The sequence below is a fragment of the Tursiops truncatus genome, chromosome X (assembly GCF_011762595.2).
Source record: "Tursiops truncatus isolate mTurTru1 chromosome X, mTurTru1.mat.Y, whole genome shotgun sequence".
Classification (NCBI taxonomy): domain Eukaryota; kingdom Metazoa; phylum Chordata; class Mammalia; order Artiodactyla; family Delphinidae; genus Tursiops; species Tursiops truncatus.
Genome location: NC_047055.1, coordinates 104,367,710 through 104,392,126, shown reverse-complemented (window position 1 = coordinate 104,392,126; position 24,417 = coordinate 104,367,710). Strand labels below are relative to the sequence as shown.

General features: G+C 36.0%; 1 pseudogene; it reads right to left on the bottom strand.

Annotated features, from left to right (window-relative positions):
- Nucleotides 1–22,005: 22,005 nt before the first annotated feature.
- On the bottom strand, nt 22,006–23,253 carry LOC101330102 (UV excision repair protein RAD23 homolog B pseudogene; annotated as a pseudogene).
- Between the last annotated feature and the right edge of the window lie 1,164 nt (nt 23,254–24,417).

Below are 24,417 nucleotides of genomic sequence, written 5' to 3'. Positions count from 1 at the left end.
TGGGATTAACAGATGTACACTACTATATATAAAACAGATAAACAACAAGGTCTTACTATATAGCATAGGGAAATCTCTACTCAATATTCTGTAATAACCTATATGGGAAAAGAATCTGTAAAGAAATACATATGTATAACTGAATCACTTTGCTGTATACCTGAAACTAACAGAACATTGTAAATCAACTATACTTCAGTTTTTTAAAAAAGAAAAAAAGTGAAGCTAAATGCGTACTGTATATATTAGTATAGAATATATGAGATTAGAATTAGGTGGGTTTTTTCCCTCCATTTGAAATTTTAGCACACCTAATTCTGGCAAAATTGAGTATATATTCCTCCAAGGCCTTATAAAATGAGTCTTTGTGTCATGTTTTATCTCTTCTTCTAAAAATAATAAACTTTGCATGTTGAGAAATCCATAAAAGCAATTGCAGAAAGTACTTATATAGCTCTAGAGTTTTCATTATAGAGGGGTAAACTTCAATTCATTCTTCTTGTAGCAGCAAGAAAGATGTTTGAACATTGTTTCCCCCCCAAAAGTAATAATAAAGCTGGACAGAATTAATGAGAAGAATCAATTAGCACTTTGCAAATTCACCAAAGTCATGTAGTCGTCTGAGGGATAGTTCATAGCTTTGTAGTATAAATTACAACTGTTTAATAATGTGTACATGATGGGAGTCAGTGTCACATTGTGATTAAGAGCCGAAAATCTGAGCTCAGAATGCCAGGCTCAAAGCCTGGCTCTGCTACTTAGTTTTGTGACCAGGGGCAACTTATTTATCCCTTCAGTTTCCTCATCTATAAGATGGATTCAATTTTAGTACCTTTCCTCATAGGGTTATTGTAGGGTTATATGGTATAATACATATTAACCACTTAGAGACTGGTACGTAGTAAGCACTCAGGTGTTAGCTGTTCTTATTTATGTACTTCATCACAATCTCTTACTTGTGAGAAGGGAGGAAAAATCCACTTTTATTATTATTTAGAATAGTCTACTTTTGTTTCAGTTCCAATAAATGGACTTCATCGTATATAGTCTGCATTGACTACAGGAGGGATGTTTCTGTCCTAATGTCTGACTAAATGAACACAGAGCCTATAAGGACGAACTAATTGCAGGGATGTAAAACAGTATAGCCATGTTAGAAAACAGTGTGTATGTTTCTTAAAAAGTTAAAAATACACCTGTTATATAACCCAGCCTTTTTACTCCTGGGTGTTTACTCATGAGAAATGAAAACATACGTCCATGCAGAGTTGTACATGAATGAACACATCAACTTTTTTGTAATAGCTAAAAACTGGAAACAGGCCAGATGTTATGAACAGGTGAGTTGATTTTTTTAAATGGTGGTTATTCCATATGTGGACTACAACTCAGTAATAAAAAGGAATGAACTGTTGATACATTTAACAACATGGGTGAATCTCAAAATGATCATGCTGAGTGAAAGAAGCCATATAGAAAAAGAGTACACGCTGTGTGATTCCATTTCTATGAAATTTTAGAAAATGCAAACTAATTTATAGTGAGAGACAACAAACCAATGGTTACTTAAAAACAGCGGAGGTGGGGTGGAAAGGAAGCAGTTACAAAGGGGCTTGAGGAGAATGTTGGGTGTGATATATATGTTCATTATTTTTATTGTGATGGTTTCCTGGGTATGTACATATGCTAAAACTTATCAAATTCTACCCATTAAATATGAATGGCATTTATACTTGTATGACAATGAAAGGTCAACAAGGCTATTTTTAAAAATACAGGGACTTCCCTGGTGGTCCAGTGGTAGAGAATCCACCTTACAATGCAGGGTTCGCTGGTTAGACTCCAGGTCAGGGAACTAAGATCCTATGTGCCATGGGGCAGCTAAGCCCACGTGCCACAACTACTGAGCTCGCGTGCCTCAACTAGAGCCCATGTGCCACAAACTACAGAGCCCATGCACTCTGGAACCCCCACGTGCCCTGGAGCCTGCATGCCACAACTAGAGAATAGAAAACCCTCACACCACAACTAGAGAGAAGCCCACGCACCACAACGAAGAGCCCACACGCCGCAACGAAAGATCCTGCATGCCTCAACGAAGATCCCGTGTGCTGCAACTAAGACCTGACACAGCCAAAGTTAAATTAAATAAATCCTTAAAAAAATAAAAATACATTTCTTCCATAAACTAAATTGATATAAAAATTTAAACTTTTCTTGGGTTGTTTTATTGCTTCTTTTTAATAGTGAGCTCAATTGGAGTTTTATCGCTAAAATTTAAACTTCAGCTTAGGGTCACTGTCAAAAGATGTCCTACACTCTGTAAAAGATTATTAATGCCCAGTAATAAATTAGAAACTAGAGAGAGTGCTATTTTATATTGCAGTATGTCAGTTGAGTGTGTTTTGTCTGTTATGTATGGATTTCAGCAAGTTCAGTACATGGAAATATTTCTTTGTGTGTGTACATCTTCAATCCCACATGTATATCTACACTGCAGTTCTTTGAAGAGGCGAGCAGTTTATGAAAGTGTTCTCCTAGAGTGATTTGAATCATCCTCGATTTTACATACAGCGATTGAGTCATAAAACTTTAATTTATGCATATATTATGTATGAGGAGACTTCGTTCAAAGGGAGACATATGCATACAGTTATTGTAAGGAGCCATTTCTTATGTTTTTATTTATCAGTTTTTGGATAAAATTGGTTAATAATAAGCAACCTTTGGTAGGGTATTTTAACAGAATTCTGAATATTCTATATTTTAGTCTGCCAAACAGTCAAGTTATAAGGAATGTGATGCTTTATCATTATGTTAGGTCATCTGTGTAAAATAGGCTACATTTATTCCAAAATGAGAATTACTTTGAAACTTCTAATGCTTAGATATTTAAATGCCATGATTACGCTATAATGAATATTTAAATCTTTGAAGTCAGACATAGTTGCTGCTAATGCCAATCAAATCTAAGATGACCAAAGAAACCCTGCTTTCCTGCATAAGTAATCTTTCTCCTCATGAGTTTTCTGAATAGTCTGAGAATTCATGTGAGAATAGGAAAAACACTGTTTGAATGACATTTTATCTGAAAAAGTGGAGCAACCACAGGAGCAGATGTAGTATATTAGAGTCTGCTTGACCTGTTCACAAGGCTTTGTGAGTTTTGAACTCGAAATAAAATGCTTTGTTTGATTTTAAACATAGCTAACAATGTCAGTTTGGTATCTGAAGCCTTTATTATTCTCAGGAATTACATATTGGTAATCCAATATGAATTCTAAAATAATTTAATGGTTGCTGTTATTTTAACTTTATGATGGTAGTAATGTTCTTTTATAAATAAGCCTCCTAAGTTTCAAAGGTCAGTATGACATTGCAGCTTTGACTCTGAAATTTCGTACTGGTCATATTACTCTACTTTAAAACACTTTTTAATACCGCAGTGAACTGTGTAAAATTCTGTTTAAAATTTGAACTATATTATAGAAGTATTTTACTGATGGTAGAGCCAGGATGGTTCAGTTGTAAGGTGTATTATTAAAAGAAAATTTCTCAACAGGATAATTAAAGGTGAGTACTAAGACCTTATATTAGACTTAAATCTCTACTGATACCAGTGGACTTGTAGTCTATTTGGGGAATATTCCTGAGGTTTCAGGATAGAGCAGTATCCATTGTACTTGTAAGGCCTCTCAAATCCATCTCCCAAAGAAAGGACAAGAAATATTATTTTCAGAAAGCAGCTCATCTTGGAAACTAGAACCATGTATATCAAAAGCCTTATGCCTGTGGAGGGCAAAATTTCTCCACTGTAACTCAGAAGAAAATAGAGAAAAGGGAATCATTGTTACTGTCTTAAAAAGCCATTGAAACAATGATAGGAAATTTTGTGATTTGTACTTCTATTACTCCTAAACTTTGCACATCTCTAATTAAAATTTAATATTTACTAAACATCTAAGTAGTGTGCCACGGAAAAAGGTATCCAGATAAGTATAGAACAGACTTGCATTTCTCAAGCATTTTATTATTCAGTGGATAGAGGAAGTGGTCATTAGACATGTACCTAACTGATAATAATACACAGTAAATTGTGATAAGTGCTATGCATTTATTACCATTTATTAATTCAGTAACTATTTATAGTCTGGCTCCATTGCTGGGAAGATCAAAATGCCTAAAGTATGATCCCTGGTCTCAAAGAGCTCACGGTATAAAGTGGAAGGTAAGCACAAACAGTATAGAATGATAAAATCTATACTAGAAGGTTCACAGGGACGGTAGAGGCAGAAGCATGGGCATCTTGTTCTTTTTGTGAACAGGTATTCTTGAGGAACTTCTTTCTAGTGGCTTTCACTGTTGTATAGGGTGTGTTTGCAAAACAAGTAGTACAATAGAGGGAATAATTCAAAATGTGCCGCCTTGTTACATTATTGTTCCTCTTTCAAGGAAATATGTATAGATACTTAACCCAATGGGCTCAAATGGGTAAAAACACCGTAAGTAAATTTAATGTATTTCTTCTTGAATTTTACCAATATTTGTTACTGTAGATCAGCCTTTATACACTCTTCAGAGTAATTAAAAATGAAACATCTTATTTTAAATATCCTTGTAGTTTGAATTTCTAGGTACCTAAGAGGCTTTATAGGTATATCCGTACAGAAAAGAAGCAGAAAGTACATTTGGATAATGATTATCTTTTCAGTGTGCCAATGTATCATTTGCTATGGAGGTTTTTACATACCAGGTATTCAAACATTGTGTGTATGTGTCTTAGTATAGCATCAGTATAGTAACTGTAAAGCATTTCAAGTTTTAAACCATTTTTATGGACTTAATTGTGAAATTTGGAAAATGTTTTTAAACAGAATAATACATATACACATATGCACATACACAGATATATATGTATTTCCAATAGGTGTCTGAAAGTTATATATTTCCCAGAGTCATATGTTATTGAACAAAAACCAATGGTGAATTGCAAACAAGAAAAAACTATTATATTTTATTATTTTTAAAAATTGGGATTGTGGATTATATTTAATAGTAAATCAGTGCTTCACGTTTTTCTTTATTTTGAACATTGTTATTGAATATAACTCTTCCCTATAAACTCTGACCACATGATATGATTCAGTGTGAAAATGTTAGAAGCAAATTGAATAATGAGAAAAGGTATAGTGTTTAATTGTACTAGGACATTCTAAGAGGAAAGAAAACATGGAAGGAGCATTCTGAATGAGTGGTGAATCACTACCACACATTGCATATTGCCTCCATGAATTAATAGAAGGTGGATTTTTGTGCCCACAATCTGCTTCGATAGACTAAAAATGACAGTCGAGTCTCTTCTTGCTTACAACAAATGATTCTTTCTCAAAAACCTTTAATCATCTAAATATCACCAATGCAAAAATAGGACCCAGGTGAATCAAAGAGTTCTTTCTTTGAGCCTTTAGGAAATAGACATTACCATAGCAAAAAGGGACTTTCTATTATAAGGTTTTAATACCTCTGCTTTATTTTCCATTGCAACAGAGGTTTACAAAGGTAGGCCTGAAGGCTGTGTTAGGATTTTCTAGAGCTTCACCGTAGTCATGGTGGATGTTGAAGGGAAGGAACCTTAGGTACATGCAGGAGAAAAAAAAGCCAGACTTTAAAAAGAATCTCAATCTGTTTATTAAAGATGACCATCACTACATGCATATAATGGACAATTATGCTGAAGAAGTGTAGTATTCATACAGGGTTGCAGTTTTCTCTGACATAATATTATTTGGAAGATCTATACTTATCATTACACCAGTGATGGTAGCTGTGTAGCTCCTTTTAAAAACAGTTGATACGCTTTAAAATATATTAAATCTCCTTTCTTCTAATTATGACCTTGTTGATTGTCCAAGTCAGTAATTTGCCTTGACACTCATTACATTCCATTTTCTCAATGCAAAATTGTCTGTATCTACATGGACATATCATTTATTATTGTTCCATAATAAAATAATAGAATCCTCATTTGCATGGTCATGGAAATCATTAAATCTGACTCAGTTCTCAGTTTCATTTCCCCCTTTCACCATCTCCAATTCATGATTATCAACCCTTACACTGAAATTTTCTGATTAAAGAAAATTCACACTGTGCTAATTTCCAAATTTCTGCTCTGATTGTTTCATACTTTTCCTCCAGCAGTTGATCTATGTCTTATGTTTTATTGCTTTATGGACCAGACCAGTGTTTTATAGGATGTCTAGTAATGTTTTAGGTCATTCAATTAATCATTCCTCAGTGTGTTTATATATTAATCCATTGATGCACTCATTCATTCATGCATTTGCAAATACATTTGGAAGGCCTACCATGTTCTTAGAATTCCACAGAGAACTTGAGAAATAGAAATGACTACTTGGTCTTGTCATCCCAAAGACTGCACAGTATAGTGAGGGCAAGAGATACTTAAGCAGATAATTATAAAATAATGTGATAAATGCAGTAATATGCATCTTCATGCAATATTCTGGAAACATTTGGGAGGAGCATCTTTTCCTAGGGTGTCAGGAGAAGCTTCATGAGTAATCAAAGGCTGGGTCTTAAAGGACAAGTGAATGCTGGCCAGGTAAGGAGAATATTCTGAGATGAAGGGACTTGAGCAAACACAAAGCGGGGAAGAGCAGCATTGTGCTTGCAGGGAACTATTAGAAATTTAGTGTTGGCAGATCTTAAAGCATGAGGCATTTGATGTCAAAAGAGACTCAGGACAGTTAGGCAGGGGTCAGATCATGGAGTGGCTTTTAAATCATGTTAAAGAACTTGGACTTCATCTGTGGGTGATTATTAACCACTGAGGAGTTTTAAGCAGGAGAGTGATCTGGTCAGATTTATACTTTAGATGAATCTACTGGCTATATGTCACAGGGATATGTTAGGAGATCATCAGAATAGTCCAGAGAAGCAGGGATGCAAATGAGGATTTGGACTCCAGGAATGATTACCAAAATTATAATGAAAATGTTCTGGAATTTGGTGAATTGTGAATATACTAAATATTGTGAGTATACTAAAGACCAGTGAATTGTACACTTCACAAGAGTGAATTTTGTAGTGTGTGATTTATGCCTCAAAAGAGCTGTCATTTAAAAAGGCCTTAGTGGTGAATGAAAAATGGAGAGAGATGGAAATACCTGAGAAGATTTACAAGTTTCATGCTTTGGTGACTGGGTAGATGATTGTGCTACAAAATATAACGGAGGCTACCAGAGAAGGGGACATTGTTGGCTGGAAGGGGTAGTGATATTGGGGGGTAGGTGGTATTGATTTCAGATGTAGAGAGTTTGAGGTCTGTGTAGCATCCACTTGTACTTGAACTGGTGGTTGGCCTACTCCATAGATATAAATTTGGTAATACCTATCGTAGAGTTTCAGTAGCTCCCCCAATTTTTCTGCCTCCATGTATTCCAGAAGTACAACAGAATTTCATTAGTGGCATCCCTCTTGGCATGCCAGTGATTCTCATTCCAGAAATAGGGTATATTAGAATCTACCATGTGGAGAAGTATAGTTTAAAAAGGCCTGCCTATCAGAGATGTTAATGTGCCATGTCCTTCATTAGAAATTATTGATATCAGTGATAGTTAAAACCATGAGGTTAGGTACGGTTACCTAGAGTTTTATGTCAAGTGAGGAGAACATTTAAGGGGTCAGAGAGGGAAGTACAGTACCCGAATGCTCAAATGAAGAATGAAAACCAACTGGAGGAAAGACTCTTGGCAAATCACTGTTTTAAAATTATTATTTATTTAGTAAATGAATAAATAAGCAAATGAATGTGATTTCAAGGAAACCAGTGGAAGAATTTCAGGAATGATAGAATGATCAAACATTTCATAATCAAGAGGTAAATTCAGTAAGATGAAACAAACTTATCCATTGGATTTGGCAATAAGGAGGGCTTAGGTGACCTTAGTAAGTTGAATTTCAGGGATGACTAGTGAAGTAGTTAGTAATTCTGCAGTGGTCTGTTTCATTCATCCCATCCTCTATTCTTTGTAAATCTCTGCCTTAAATCCTAGAAATAAAAGTTCCACAGGTATTTGTTATACAAGCTATACATATTGACATGTAAAAACATTTCATTATGCACTGTTGAAGCACGCATTTCTAACAGCATTTCTGTCATTGAGAGAGATCCCTTTTCCCTTTCCTACTTTGTGCTTTCTTTTTCTTTGATTCTTCCCTGGATCCCTCCTTTTTCTCTATCATTCAAAAATTAATAATCAGTTTTACTCAGTGTCTTCCTTGCCTGTGACTAAAAGCAGGGGGCTGTCTTTCTGTTTTGTGCGACAACAGCAACAAGTTTTATTTGAACCCTTCATATATTTCCAACTTCCTTTTCCTTCCTTAATTAAGGATGGAGAATTCCAGAATTAGGTCTACAACTATCCTTCCTATTTTTTTAAATTTGTTTAATTTATTTATTTTTGGCTGCGTTGGGTCTTTGTTGCTGCACGTGGGCTTTCTCTGGTTGCTGCGAGCAGGGGTTACTCTTTGTTGCGGTGTGTGGGCTTCTCACTGCAGTGGCTTCTCTTGTTGCAGAGCACGGTCTCTAGGCACGTGGGCTTCAGTAGTTGTGGCTCGCGGGCTCTAGAGCACAGGCTCAGTAGCTGTGGCACACGGGCTTAGTTGCTCCACAGCATGTGGGATCTTCCTGGACCAGGGCTCGAACCCGTGTCCCCTGCATTGGCAGGGGATTCTTAACCACTGCGCCACCAGGGAAGCCCCCTTATTTTTTTTTTTAGTACATATATACTGACTCCTTCATTCACTGCCCTCAACTGTTCATTAAACTGTACTTTTGAAGTGCAGCGATCTCTATTATCAGTCTAGTGGCATTTGATAATCTTCATTCTCCCTGAAATTCAGGCAAACGTAGAGATGGTTAATTACCCCGTTTTCCACTTTTTGGATTTCTTTCTGGAATTTCTTACCTGCCCGATGTCCTGATTCTTTCTCTGCATTCCACTGGCACCTCCACCAGCTCCTTTAGTGGTTCTCTTCATTCCTCCCTTCCGATGTTTGTATACACAAGGCGACAGCTTTTACCCTCTGTGCTATTCTCCCCTTTCACCCCCACCTTTCTCAAGACACTTCTCACCACCTCTGTGTCACCAGTTTTGCAATGTATATCCCTCCCTAGTCTCTGCCTCCTACTAGACCTTGTCTGCTCTCTCTCACTTTCACCTAAATACTTTCACTTATCGTTCCTACTGTAACTTTAAATTTGATATGCTTAAAGCTGTATTTGATAGATAAGTAGATTTCTTGCTTGATAGAGAGGTAGCCTCAACACATGTCATTAATGTGCACCAAGAAAATATTATTTCAAATACAGAATTCAATTGATCAGGATGTAGAAAAGCATAATAAAAAGTGAACATTGAGAAAATAAAATTTCTTTTGCAATTCTCTTTTTTAGTTCCAAACATTGCGCAAATAGTTTTGAAATGCACATCTGCCACAATAATGTTAAATGTTTATCAGAGTTATCAGAGTCCTAAATTAGCTTAGAAATCCCATTTTGAAATTAAAAAACAAAAATTCACCTTTCTTCTTTGAGGGCTTATGCTTAAAACTGCCATTATTCTTTCTCACCTAACACCCAAAACTGCACCTCATTTGATTACTTGTTTCCTGATTGAGCAGTAATTTAATGCAATAGTCTTGCTTAAACAAGTATTACAAGGTAGAGTGGATTATATTTAACCCTTTATCACAAACCTTTAGGCTTTATAGGAATATTAAATAACTATTGATTTTAATGTGTAACATTGTCATCATTCTTCTGATTTAAAAACCAGATGGAATCTCCAGTAAACCACTCACTGCAGCCCACACTTGTTAGCATAATCAATTTATCACACTTGTTTTACAAAGTTGTAAGAAAACCCCACAGAAGGGTGTTACTAAAAATTACAGCTGACGTAAGCTTTTCATATCATGCCAAAGGAAGGGCACTTGACACTACCAAGAAATAAACTCTACTGCAGCCTCTTTAGTCATTTGTCAAGATGTATTATGTGCTTGTCAATATCAAGGGGTAAACACTGTCATTAATCTACAAGTGAGGAAAAATAAGTAACCACATCAGTGTTCGGGTGCCTGGCTTTTAATGGAAATTCATCTTTATTGCATCTTTCTTCCTTTTAAATTTTCTCCTGTTGTTCCCTTTTCATAAAATGTGCAGTTACATTGTAATGTTTGGAAAATATATATAATGCATTATCACGATGTTGGCCATTGTGAAATTTGCTGGGTGTGCTTAGTAAGACAGGCACTGACAATGCAGTAGTTAAACTGAGCCAGCATAGATTAGACTAAATGAGAACTCGCCAGCTATAAATTTAACAAAGAGTTCATTTTCTAAAGTGATTGCTTTATGCATTTGCAAATAGGAAATAACAGAACATCCAACTGTTTTTTTCCTAGACAAATAAAAAACTTGGATCTTGAAAAGCTTTCTTTAGAACCTTTAAATAGTTATTTTAATTTTAGATGCTGTCGCTGATGTGTTATGCAAAAGAGGGATATTACTTATAGTGGATGTGAAATGAGATTGCATTTATAGCCTCTGTTATTTGACTTAAATTGCCACTTATGTCTTGATATCTTTCTATGGAGAATCTATGAGTTATCTATATTAATTAGGTGAATATTCAAATGAATGTTAATGTGTTATATGACAATGTTTCATGTCCATCCGATTTTCCTACAAAATCTAGTGGCATTAGATTTCTCCTTTGTAGGATTTCTAGTTAAAACGAATATATTAGCAGTGTACCCTGTTTATCTAGCAATTCAGTAACAGTTACTCTCAAAGAATTAACAAATCAGAAGCATAACCGTGAAAATAGTTAAAGTCCAAGCGATACAAAGGCTGATTGCCAAAATAATAATAAATAATAATAAATCACTATTTATTGGGTTTATATCTGTGTCAGATATTGTATGTTGTCTCATGTAATCTGTTGAGGAACACTATGAGGTATGTATTATCATACTGATAAATTAAATGCCCTTCTTAAGACCACACAGCTAGCAAGTCATGAAACTTGGATTTGAACTCAAGTCTGCCTGGCTCAGAAATCTCAGCTATTATGCAGTGGGTTACACTGCCTCTTAGAGCATTTGCCCGCGGAAAATCTTCTTAGATTTTACTGTGAAAGATGTCAGGTGTGTTTACCTAAGTCATTAAAACACCTTAATTAGGCATGAGGTCTCTGCTTTCGTGAAATCCTATATTTTTTAGAGTTGTAATTGGCAGTTCTTGTATACCGAACATGATAGGTTGAATCGCATAGTGATTAACAGCACAGATTCTGGACACCAGCTGCCTGGGTTCAAATTATGGCGGTGACGCCTTGTAGATGTGTGACTGTAGTCAAGTTACTTAAATGTTCTATGCCGCAGTCTAATGACCTGTAAAATAGGCATACTTACGTTGTGTTATTATGAATAATAAATGTTGTAAAAATGTAAAGTAATTGAGACAAGGCCTGCAAAATTGTAACTGCTTAGTGAACGGCACCTATGGCTTACAATTTTAAGAATCAGTGTCTCCAGCTCATGTATTTCTTAACATGAATGAGAATATACCTTCCACTTAGTTCTGGAGTGTCCTTAATATCAGTACTACTTTCTACATTTTCTCCCCATCCCTACCTTGATTCATTCCCATTCATTCATGCTCTGTCTCTCTCTCTCTCTCTCAACAGCTTTATTGTGATAGAATTCAAATAGCATCCAGTTCACCTATTTACAGTATACGACTCAATGGTTTTAATATATTCACAGGGTTGTGCAAACATCACCACAGTCTAATCTTGGAACAATTTGGTTCTTCCTAAAAGAGATACTGTACCCATATCCCTCCTCTCCCTGCCCAGCCCTAGGTAACAAGTCATCTACTTTCTGTCTCTATTGATTTGCCTATTCTGGACATTTCCTATAAATGGAATTATGTAACATGAGGTCTTTTTTACCTGGATAGTTTACCTAGCATAATGTTTCAAAGTTCTATCATGTGGTAGTGTGTATCCATACTTGATTCCATTTCTTGCGGAAAAATATTGCATTGTGTGACTATACCAAATTTTATTTATCTGTTTATCAGTTATATTCGTTTGGGTTATTTCCAGTTTTTGGCCATTATGAGTAATGCTGCTATGAACATTCATGCACGAGCATGAACACGTTTTCATTTTTCTTGGATGTATACCTAGGAGTGGAATTGTTGGGTTGACAGCCTGATTGTATCTTATGAGAACCACTGTGGCCTACTTGGTCTTCCAGCTTCTGGCCTGGCTCATTCATGAATGTTTTTACACTGTTGCCAGGGTGATCTTTCTGAATCTTAAATATGATCATGTTAATCTCACATTCATGGCCTTCAGTGGCTCTTCTATTGTTTGGGAAATCAACTATGAACAACCAAGATAAGATCTCTGCTTTGGTATAGGCCACATTCTACCGGATGGATCTTTATGTCCTAATTTTGCATTAACGTTTTACCATTTTGTCATTCACCCTCTTCATTCTAGCATATGCTTTTGTCCTTTTTTCTACCTTCAGTGTGCTAACACCTTCATGTTTTTCAAACATTACCTTCAACTGAAGCATTACCTTCTATGAGAAATCTTCTCAGACACAGGTCTCTACCCTAATCCTCATACCCTTCAGATTTAGATGTGTCTTCTCAACTGACTCATAACATGTTCTTCAAGGTTAGCAGACATATGGTTCTATCCAAATGTCCATAAGACATTTGGTCTGCACCAAAAGGTCCTTGATATTTGGTCCTATCCAAAACATCCATGAACATATGTGGTCCATGCCAAATGGTTTTGGACAGGACCAAATATCAAGGACCTTTTGGCTTGGACTAAATAAGACAAAATATCAAGGACCTTTTGGTGTGGACCAAATGTCTTATGGACATTTTGGACGGGACCAAGTGTGCTGCAAGGGTTCTTCAAACACACATCATAGCCTACAACATATTCCATTATAATAGACTGTTTGCCTTTGCCACTAAACCATGAGAACCTACGGAAGAACCTTAAATTTCTTTATAGTGTGTGTTGCCAGCACAAGGAGTTAATAATTCCTGGAAGAAAGAATTGGAAGAATAGTGTCTCAACATAGAAACACTGAACAATTATAAATAGCACGACCATGCATCATCCTTGAAATCAGGCCCCATTAAAATAAATTACTACTAAAATCAAAATAAATTCTGTATGTGCTTTGATAATAAAAAATACATTCCTCCTTTAGTCTATTTTTCATTACACCGTGGTGCCTAGGAGTAAAGATAAATATGAAAAGACTCTCAGCTACATGACTTTCTAAGTTGTATTGTTGGTAAGTTATTCTGAATCGTGGAATAATAGTAATGTGTCGTGTTTGCATCTCTCCTTATAGAGATACTTATTTTATATTAACTTTCCAACATCCCTTTGAGAGGGGCATGGCAAATTACTCATTTCTATCTTACATGTCAAAACATTGAGACTCAGTAAGTAACCAGAATCACAACACTTCTTCTAAAGGTGCTAAATGTCTGTTGAATTTAAGTCCAAACTTAACAGAAAATCACAGGAAAATTAATAAGCTAATTTAAAATTTTACCTTTACCAAGGGAAATAAATGTAGGAAGTGGGTAAAAGAAGGTTAGAAGACCCTATGATCACATTTGGCCCTAGTTTCCTGATTAAGTTTTCATCCTCTCTCATCTTTTTGGTTAAAACCAAATGCTCTAGTGTTATTGATGATAGCTCTAGTACTTTAACTTTAAATTAAATAAATGAATCAAATGATAGGCAGTGTGACTACTGAAATCATTTGATTATCAGAAGACATGATAAACTTCTTTTTTTCTGTGTCAGATTCTAAAAGTCATTAGTCCCCAGCAGGACTTGTTTTTCAAAGCTTATTGAAAATTACAGTACTGCAGTTTTATTTGTACAACTGTAATTATTATTATAGCTTACAAATGTCATCAAATAGTTATTATTTTATCAGAGTAATTTGATCATATATGAATATTTGATTATAGTCATGATTTATTTTCAAGTAGGATAATGGTTATGTTTTAAAATGGCCTTTTTAAAATTTATTTTTCTCTTTTTTATTGAATGAAAGATTCTTTACGTTTTATAGTGTTTTACAATTTTCAGAAGTTTCATACAAATGATTTCATGTAATCTCATAATAACCCTTTTTACCCCACCCCTATATTGTCCCTCCCCTCTCCCCCCTCCCCACTGGTAACCACTAGTTTGTTCTCTACATCTGTGAATCTGTTTCTTTTTTGTGTTATTCAGTAGTTTGTTGTATTTTTTAGATTCCACATATAAGTGATATCATACAGTGTTTGCCTTTCTCTGTCTGACTTATTTCACTTAGCATAATGTCCTCCAAATCCAGCATCTTGCTGCAAATGGCAAAATTTCATTCTTTTTTATGGCTGAGTAGTATTCCATTGTTTATCTATGTACCGCCTCTTCTTTGTCAGTTCTTCTGTTGATGGATACTTAGGTTGCCTTCATACCTTGGCAATTGTGAATAATGCTGCTTTGAACATTGGGGTGCATGTATTTTTCTGAATTAGGTTTTCATTTTTTTTGGATACATACCCAGGAGTGGAATTGCTGGGTCATATGGTATTTTTATTTTCAGTTTTTTGAGAAACCTCCATACTGTTTTCCACCAATTTACATTCCCAACAACAATGTACTAGGGTTCCCTTTTATCAGCTTTCCTCACCAACATTTGTAATTTGTATTCTTTTTCATAATAGCCATTCTAACTGGTGTGAGGTCATATCTCGTTGTGATTTTGATTTGCATTTCCCTGATGATTAGTGATGTTGAGCATCTTTTCATGTGCCTGTTGGCCATCTGCATTTCCTCTTTGGAAAAATGTCTGTTCAGTTCTTCTACTCATTTTTTAATTGGCTTGGTTTTTTGTTGGGTTTTTTTTTGATGTTGAGTTGTATGAGCTGTTTATTTTTCTATTTTTAAACATCTTTATTGGAGTATAATTGCTTTACAATGGTGTGTTAGTTTCTGCTTTATAACAAAATGGATCAGTTATACATATACTTATGTCCCCATATCTCTTCTCTCTTGCATCTGCCTCCCTCCCTCCCTCCCTATTCCACCCCTCTAGGTGGTCACAAAACACCGAGCTGATCTCCTTGTGCTCTGCGGCTGCTTCCCAGTAGCTATCTATTTTACGTTTGGTAGTGTATATATATCCATGCCACTCTCTCACTTTGTCACAGCTTACACTTCCCCCTCCCCATATCGTCAAGTCCATGCTTTAGTAGGTCTATGTCTTTATTCTGGTCTTACCCCTAGGTTCGTCATGACCTTTTTTTTTTTTCTTAAATTCCATATATATGTGTTAGCATACGGTATTTGTTTTTCTCTTTCTGATTTACTTCACTCTGTATGACAGACTCTAGGTCCCTCCACCTCACTACAAATAACTCAATTTCGTTTCTTTTTATGGCTGAGTAATATTCCATTGTATATATGTGCCACATTTTCTTTATCCATTCATCTGTTAATGGACACATAGGTTGCTTCCATGTCCTGACTATTGTAAATAGAGCTGCTATGAACATTGTGGTACATGACTCTTTTTGAATTATGGTTTTCTCAGCATATGTGCCCAGGAGTGGGATTGCTGGGTCGTATGGTAGTTCTATTTTTAGTTTTTTAAGGAACCTCCATACTGTTCTCCATTGTGGCTATATCAATTTACATTCCCATCAACAGTGCAAGAGTGTTCCCTTTTCTCCACACCCTCTCCAGCATTTATTGTTTCTAGAATTTTTGATGATGGCCATTCTGACTGATGTGAGATGATATCTCATTGTAGTTTAGATTTGCATTTCTCTAATGATTAATGATGTTAAGCATTCTTTCATGTGTTTGTTGGCAATCTGTATACCTTCTTTGGGGAAATGTCTATTTAGGTCTTCTGCCCATTTTTGAATTGGGTTTTTTTTTTTTTTTTCAAATTGAGCTGTATGAACTGCTTGTAAATTTTGGAGATTAATCCTTTGTCAGTTGCTTCATTTGCAAATATTTTCTCCCATTCTGAGGGCTGTCTTTTCATCTTGTTTATGGTTTCCTTTGCTGTGCAAAGCTTTTAAGTTTCATTAGGTCCCATTTGTTTATGTTTGTTTTTATTTCCATTTCTCTAGGAGGTGGGTCAAAAAGGATCTTGCTGTGATGTATGTCATAGAGTGTTCTGCCTGTGTTTTCCTCTAAGAGTTTTATAGTATCTGGCCTTACATTTAGGTCTTTAATCCATTTTGTGTTTATTTTTGTGTATGGTGTTAAGGAGTGTTCTAATTTCATTCTTTTACATGTAGCTGTCCAGTTTTCCCAGCACCATGTGTTGAAGAGGCTGTCTTTTCTCCACTGTATATTCTTGCCGCCTTTATCAAAGATAAGGTGACCATATGTGCGTGGGTTTATCTCTGGGCTTTCTATCCTGTTCCATTGATCTATCTTTCTGTTTTTGTGCCAGTACCATACTGTCGTGATTACTGTAGCTTTGTAGTATAGTCTGAAGTCAGGGAGCGTTTCCATACAAATTGTGAAATTTTTTGCTCTAGTTCTGTGAAAAATGCCAGTGGTAGTTTGATAGCAATTGCACTGAATCTGTAGATTGCTTTGGGTAGTATAGTCATTTTCACAATGTTGATTCTTCCAGTCCAAGAACATGGTATATCTCTCCATCTATTTATATTTTCTTTAATTTCTTTCATCAGTTTCTTATAATTTTCTACATAAAGGTCTTTTGTCTCCTTAGGTAGGTTTATTCCTAGGTATTTTATTCTTTTTGTTGCAATGGTAAATGGGGGTGTTTTCTTAATTTCACTTTAAGGTTTTTCATCATTAGTGTATAGGAATGCAAGAGATTTCTGTGCATTAATTTTGTATCCTGCTACTTTACCAAATTCATTGATTAGTTTATGAGCTAATCAATGAATATATGTTGGGTACTAACGCTTTATCAGTCATATCATTTGAAAATATCTTCTTCCATTTAGTATGTTGTCTTTTCATTTCATCAATGGTTTCCTTTGCTGTGCAGAAGCTTTTAAATTTAATTAGGTCCCATTTGTTTATTTTTGTTTTTATTTCCATTACTCTAGGAGATGGATCCAAAACAATATTGCTGTGATTTATGTCAAAGACTGTTCTGCCTATATTTTCTTCTAGGAGTTTTATAGTGTCCGCTCTTACATTTAGGTCTTTAATCCATTTTGAGTTTATTTTTGTGTATGGTGTTAGAGAGTGTCCTAATTTCATTCTTTTACATGTAGCTGTCCAGTTTTCCCAGCACCACTTATTGAAGAGACTGTCTTTTCTCCATTGTATACTCTCACCTCCTTTGTCATAGACTAAGTGACCTTGATAAGTGTGTGGGTTTATTTTGGGGCTTGGGTTTATTTTCGGGCTCTGTATTCTGTTACATTGATCTATGTGTGATTTTGATACACCCATTAATGAATTGAAGAATAAAAATCATATGATCATCTCAATAGATGCAGAAAAAGCTTTTGATAAAATTCAACATCCATTTATGATAAGAACTCTCCAGAAAATGGGCATAGAGTGAACATACCTTAACATAATAAAGGCCATATATGACAAACCCACAGCTAACGTCATACTCAATGGTGAAAAGCTGAAAGCATTTTGTCTAAGATTAGGAACAAGACAAGGATGTCCACTCTTCCCACTTTTTTTCAACACAGTTTTTAAAGTCCTAGCCACAGCAGAGAAGAAAAAGAAATAAAAGGAATCCAGATTGGAAAGGAAGAAGTAAAACTGTCACTGTTTGCAGATGACATGATATTATACACAGAAAATCCTAAAGACACCACCAGAAAACTACTAGAACTTATCAGTGAATTTGGTGAAGTTGCAGGATACAAAATTAATGAATAGAAATCTGTTGCATTTTTATATACCAACAACAAACTATCAGAAAGAGAAATTAAGGAAACAGTCCCACTTACCATCACATCAAAAAGCATAAAATACCTACGGATAAAACTACCTAAGGACGTAAAAGACCCCAGAAAACTATAAGACACTGATGAAAGAAATTGAATACAACACAAACAGATGGAAAGATATACTGTGTTCTTGGATTGGAAGAATTGATATTGTTAAAATGACCATACTACCCGAGGCAGTCTATAGATTCAGTGCAATCCCTATCAAAATACCAATGGCATTTTTCACAGAACCAGAGTAAATAATTTCAAATTTTGTGTGGAAACAAAAAAGACCCTGAATAGCCAAAATAATCTTGAGAAAGAAGATCAGAACTGTAGGCATCACACGTCTCGACTTCAGACTATAGTACAAAGCTACAGTAATCATAACAGTATGGTACTAGCACAAAATGACCTTCTTAATTTTTAGAAATATAAACTGAACTAGTTTATGTATGAAAGATAGTTATATGGAATTTGTGTAAAATAATATGAGGGGAGGGTGAATGGGAATGGAGAGGAAACAAGATTAGCTTATTGTTTGAGGCTGTGTAATATATACATGGGTGTTCATTTTACTCCTTTCTCTATTTTTGTATATGCTTGAGTTTTTACATAGTAATGTGTTAAAATCTTTTCTATTTTTGCCTTTGTGATATTATTTTTTTGCCAAGGATGGAGCAGAAGGTCAAATAGAATATTGATATTTTGAATTTCCAGTTTCGAAGCTCCTACCAGGAGCTTTAAATGTAAAAGTTGCATGTGGTGGTTTGGTGATAAAGAGCTTTGGTGAAGAGACCAGACTGAGTGTAATGATAATTCCATTGAGATCTTGAAATACTCCTATTTGAAGAGCAAAAATATCCTACTGGGTGTTCCAAAGAAGAGCAAAGTTTGTGAGAAGGCCAAGGACAAGTTGAATATCATATTAAAGTACTGATGAGATTGAAAATGATACTTGGGTCCTTCTGGGTGACAGACTGTCTTAAATTCTTTCTCAACTGTACCATCGTATTTTCTTCCATTTTCATCATTTTGTATAACTTTTTTTGCTTAGTGTTAGCTTGTTAAATGATATGTTTTAAGCTGGTTATTAATCCACTTTGGTTTTGCAAGAGTAACACTTCCTGATATTCTATTTTGAGCTCATAACATATTTGCATGTACTTTTTAAAATCCTGATTATTAATGGTTTACCTTTAATGAAGGTAATAGCATTTTCTTTATGAAAACAGGAAAACACTATGAAACTAAAGCAGAACTGTACTTTCTTGCTTTTTTTCTGGTAATGCCCCTTGGATATAAGAATTCAGTTAGTTATTTTCCCTTTCTAATTTTACTAACCATTTCAGAGAAGTGGTTCAGCACAATCATTGCCAGATCTACTCCAAATCAAGAAATCTTTTAAATATCCTTAAAAGCTACCATAATAAGCCCTTGGCATTGTGTATCTTTAGGGGATAGTTTTCTTTTTCAGGTATTATATTTACTTAATGACATGAAGACTGAGTGGAGGAGGATGCAATATCTTCACCCAGGAAGATGGAGAAGAAGAGTGGCCGCTTGGATCAGTTAGATTTTTAGGAAAAATGAACATTTTAATGGCCTTGTGATTTTCATCAAACCATTTGGAAGGCCGTCCTAACTTACAAGTGGGTTCCTTTGAGGTTGCATCAAAAGCGCAGGGCACTTTCTTGTTATCCTTATCAAGGGTTTGACAGAGTGTTTACTCAGTGAATGTTTGTGAGTTTAAAAAAACTGAAATGCTATTTGATGGCTTTCTTGGTCATTGCTGCAAGAAGATGACATTTATGGTGAGAGCATACTGTGATATATTCATATGGATCCTTTTATGATGTTCCTAGTTCTAGTATCAATACAAAGTACCACCTCATCACAGGTGACTACTTCAGTCTGTTTTCCATATAGAGTTCTCATTGCCCTATAGAGTACAAGGCTGGAATTCTTTCAGTGGTACTGTTCTTCTAATGACTTTTCTTTAATTTTTTGGTTTTAGTTCTCTTGGTGCCAGGCTTACAGTAAACATTAATTGCTGTTTATAAATCGAATGGATGAAGGAATAATTGCTAGCTGTGTAACATGGGGAATGTTAAAGTTCTCTGAATGTAAGTTTCTTCATATGTACAACAGAGGTGATACTACCTAACTTTAAAGATGTTAGTAAGATAGATAGATATAGCTTATATAAGTTATATATCAATCTTGCATAGCACAGTAATTGGCAGATCATAGGTACCAAGGAAATGTTAGTCCTCTCTTCTCCCATCGTACCTTGTACTTTTAAAGGGATGTTGCTCACATCCGTACATGTTGTGCACTGGACAACTTCATAGGGTGACATTCATGTAGCATATAATATGAATGGCACCACTGAAGATATGTGACCTGAAAAACTAAATATAATGACTTTGCATTTTTAACACTCTGTGCCAGTGATTCTGAAAATGTGAGCAGTTAAAAATTCTTGCATCAGAATTAACTAGAAGTGATTTCTAAAAATGCAGATTCCTGTGTCCCTCCAGATCTGCATAAGCAGAATTCCTTGAGGTAGAACACATAGATCTGTATTTTAAACAGCTCCTCAAATAATTATTTTAACAGCTGTATTGTGATATAATTCACATACCAAACAATTTACCTATTTCGCCCAAGTCTTTCTTTTCTTTTCTTTTTTTTGCTATTAAGATTTTTCTTTTAATATTCCATGAGATGTCTTGATTGTACATTTTCCAAAGCACTTTTCCAGCCGCATCTCCCAGCCCTTCCAAAAGATTTCTCCAGTCTGTCCAGTGCAATAAAAGATACTTGATTATAGTTCTGTCCACCTTCTCTTTTCGAAAGCAAATAATCCTAAATGACTTTAATGGTCATACATTCTTATCTAATAAGGAAAAACATTTACAAATATCAGAAACTCAGTTTTGAGACACTTGCATCAAGTTTGAACTGAATCAGCATTTTGTGGGTTTTAAAAAAGGCAGCAGTTGGAATTCACGACTTGCTGACAAACACATTTCTGCTGAGGGAAGGGGAAGACAGGGATGGTGAATGCTGCATTTCTCCATTGGCCCCAAAGTGCTAATTCCACAAAGGGATATGTCAAAAGCAAACATGCAACTGTGGTTTTAAAACTTTTTACTGCAATATAACAATGAAGTAAACAGTAATTAGACACCTACCAATTTTCCCCCCAAAACAAAGCAAAAAAATGTAAACAGGAAAATAACTCTGCCTATACTTGTACAGCTTCTCAAATCATATTAGAAGGGTCTCACATTCAATGATCAAGAAATTTAAAATAGCAGCAATTATTTTCATTTTAAGAAAAGATTCCCCCTCTACCCCCTCAACCCCAAGTATTTATCATGAAAAAAATGGGCTTTCTTACACATTAATTTTATACCTATTTGAAGCAGCAACAGTAACCATCAGTAATTTGGCATTTCTGTTTACAGTTGCTCCAATTTTTTTTTTTTTTCAATTTCACAACGCCATTATCCAGTGTTGCCATGGAATAGGGACCATAGATTCTAGGTAGCAAAGACTCTTTCTGAAACCAATGTTAAGTCAAAGAAGTATAAAGCAGGGCATTACACTGAGTTTCTGGATCTAGTACACTACAAGAGTGAAACCTAGGAAAAGTTACCTACTGTTTTATAGAAGAAATAAAGACCTGCAAAAGCTGACTTTTGGTTGTACAATATTTTACACGCTGTGTGGATTTGTGGCATCTGCTAACTGAAGCAGGCATGCACGGTATTCATCCCCGCCCTGCATTCTAGATCCCCTCTTCCCACCCCCAACAATCCACTACCTTATACCAATTATGTGGACATGAGCCCAAGTCATCCCAGACGATCCAGTGAACAAAGTTAGTGTAATGCACTGGTGTGAAGTGTGAGATGAAAAAAAGTCTCTTTCAATCTTCATCAAAGTTTTGCTGTACAGGAAAATTGGCAGCCAAGTTCTCATTCCTCTCACAAGCAAAATATGCTTGTATCACAAGTCCTTCAGGAAATCCTAATGCCTTTAACCTTTCTATAGCTTCTTCTTCCTGAGGCGTTATTTGAATGTAGTTCATATGACCACTTCCAGCTTCTGCAATTCCTCCACTGCCACTTCCACCCCCTCCTCCTTGACCCCCCACTTCTTGAACTGGTTCAATATAACATCTGAATAAAATGCTCCTGATGGTGGCTAATTTGCTGCAGTAACTGAGGATTTTCTCGACCTATCTGTTGTAGCGATGCTGGAAGCAGGGAAGGATTCTGTTGAATAATTTGTCTCCTCTGTTGAAACTGAGGCTGATTCCGTAAAAATGCAAGAGGGTGTGCTCCAGAACTTGTTGTAGTTGTTGCTGTCGTAGTTGCTGCAGCTGCAGCCACTGAAGACTGAGGAGCCCCACTACTCGCTGCTGGAGGGGAGTCAACCACGGCCTGACTTTCTCTATCTCTGGGAATTCCCATTAAAAAATACTCCACTGCTGTCAGGGTTGTTGAAACTGGCTCTCAGTGCTGCGATTACTTGCTGTCGTTCATAGCCCATTGACATGATCTCAGTTACCATATTCTCCTAAGACTGACTTGTCACAAGGGCACTTGTTGCATCTTCAAAAAGGTTTGACCAAGAAGAATCACCTGATGTACTGTCAGTTGATGTTGGGCTAGCAGCCACTGGTGTTTCTGCTGGCTTTTCTGCAGGTTTTTCTTGTTTCATTGCACTAGCAGGTGCAGGTTCAGAAGATGCTGTCGTTGATGCTGGAGTGACAGATGCAGGTGTGGGAGTGGGGGCCAAAGTGAGGGCAGGGGTTGGGGCCTGAGCCACAGCTGGTGCTGTGGAGGAACTAACTGTGGTAGTGGTGGCAGAATTAGATTGCTAAGTTGTAGCTGGTGCTGGTGGTGTCACTGCTTTGGGTCTTCTCACCATAACTACCACGAAGTTTTTCTCGTCAATTTTATATTCTTTTAGAGCAGTATCATTATTGAGAATTTTGCCTGCTAAATTAATTTTTGACCTGCTACAGGAAAGGCATCTTTACCCTTTTCAGATTCAGTCTTCTCATTCAGTGCTCTTACCATCTCGTTTGGGTCGATGTCGATCTTGAAGATCTGCTGCTGGACGGTCTCCAGGGTGACCAGCATGGTGCCGCTGCGCAGCAACGCTGCCCAAGTCTTTCTTAATTATACTGAACCATTGCTCTCTTGGTTCCCTAGTTTAGTGCTCTTTGCCAGAGGAAAACAAAAAAAGAAATGCCCCCACCCTTTTCTTTCTTTGTGATTCTTCGTGGCTCCAAAGTAGCAAATGTTTGCACACATTGTCTTGTACATGTTTCTTCTGGAACTTTCATCACACTCCTTCATTCTTAGGGCTTGATATCTATCTTTACTTCTACTAGTTTGCATGTGCGCATGCATGCGTGCACACAGAGATGTGCACACACACACACACACTCAGGCTTAGAGTCAAATTAGGTTTGAAATGTGGGTCTACCACTTTTAGGCAAGATACACTCTCTTGGTTAACTGAAAAATGAGTTCATAGGGTTGTATGAGAATAAAATGGAATGAAATGTAAGGTGCTTAGTATATTGTGTGACAAATGAGGCTAATAATACCTATTTCATCAAGCTGTGAGAATAAAATGGAAGTTGCTTAGCATATTATGTGGAACATGCTGAACATCTGAAAATGATAGCTATAATTAAATTGAAGAGAGTAATATGCACCCCCTTATATTCCATAAAGTTACTAATTTTAATAAATTCATCCAACATGTATTGATTACTTACTAAATGCAAGATACTGTGCCTATGGTGCGGTAGGGAACATAAGTATAAATATTTCATGAGCTCTGCCCTGAAGGACCTTACCATTTATACAGTACACAAATAACCACATATAATAAATATTTCATAATGGAATGATAGAATAAATGCTGGTGTAGATTTGCAAACAAATTGTTATCAGAACACAGAGGAGAAAGAATTTTAATTTCAGACGGGTGAGGTCAGCTTTCATGAAGGAGGTAGGTAGTGTTTAGTCTGGGACTTCAAGGATGGTGAAAATATGGTTATGGAGAAAGGGAAGCCTAGTTTTGCTGGAGAATAGATACAGAATGGAGAGTTTAGGGGGATGTGGCTGAAAGGGGGATTGGATCTTGATCTTAGAGGTATCAAATGACAACCCACAAAGCCTTCAGATGACATGTTGTAGGCAGTTGAGAACTAGTAAAGATTTTTGAGGAAGGCAGTGACATCAGCTGATCTGTATCTTGGAAAAGTTACTTTAGCCATATGTAGAATATAT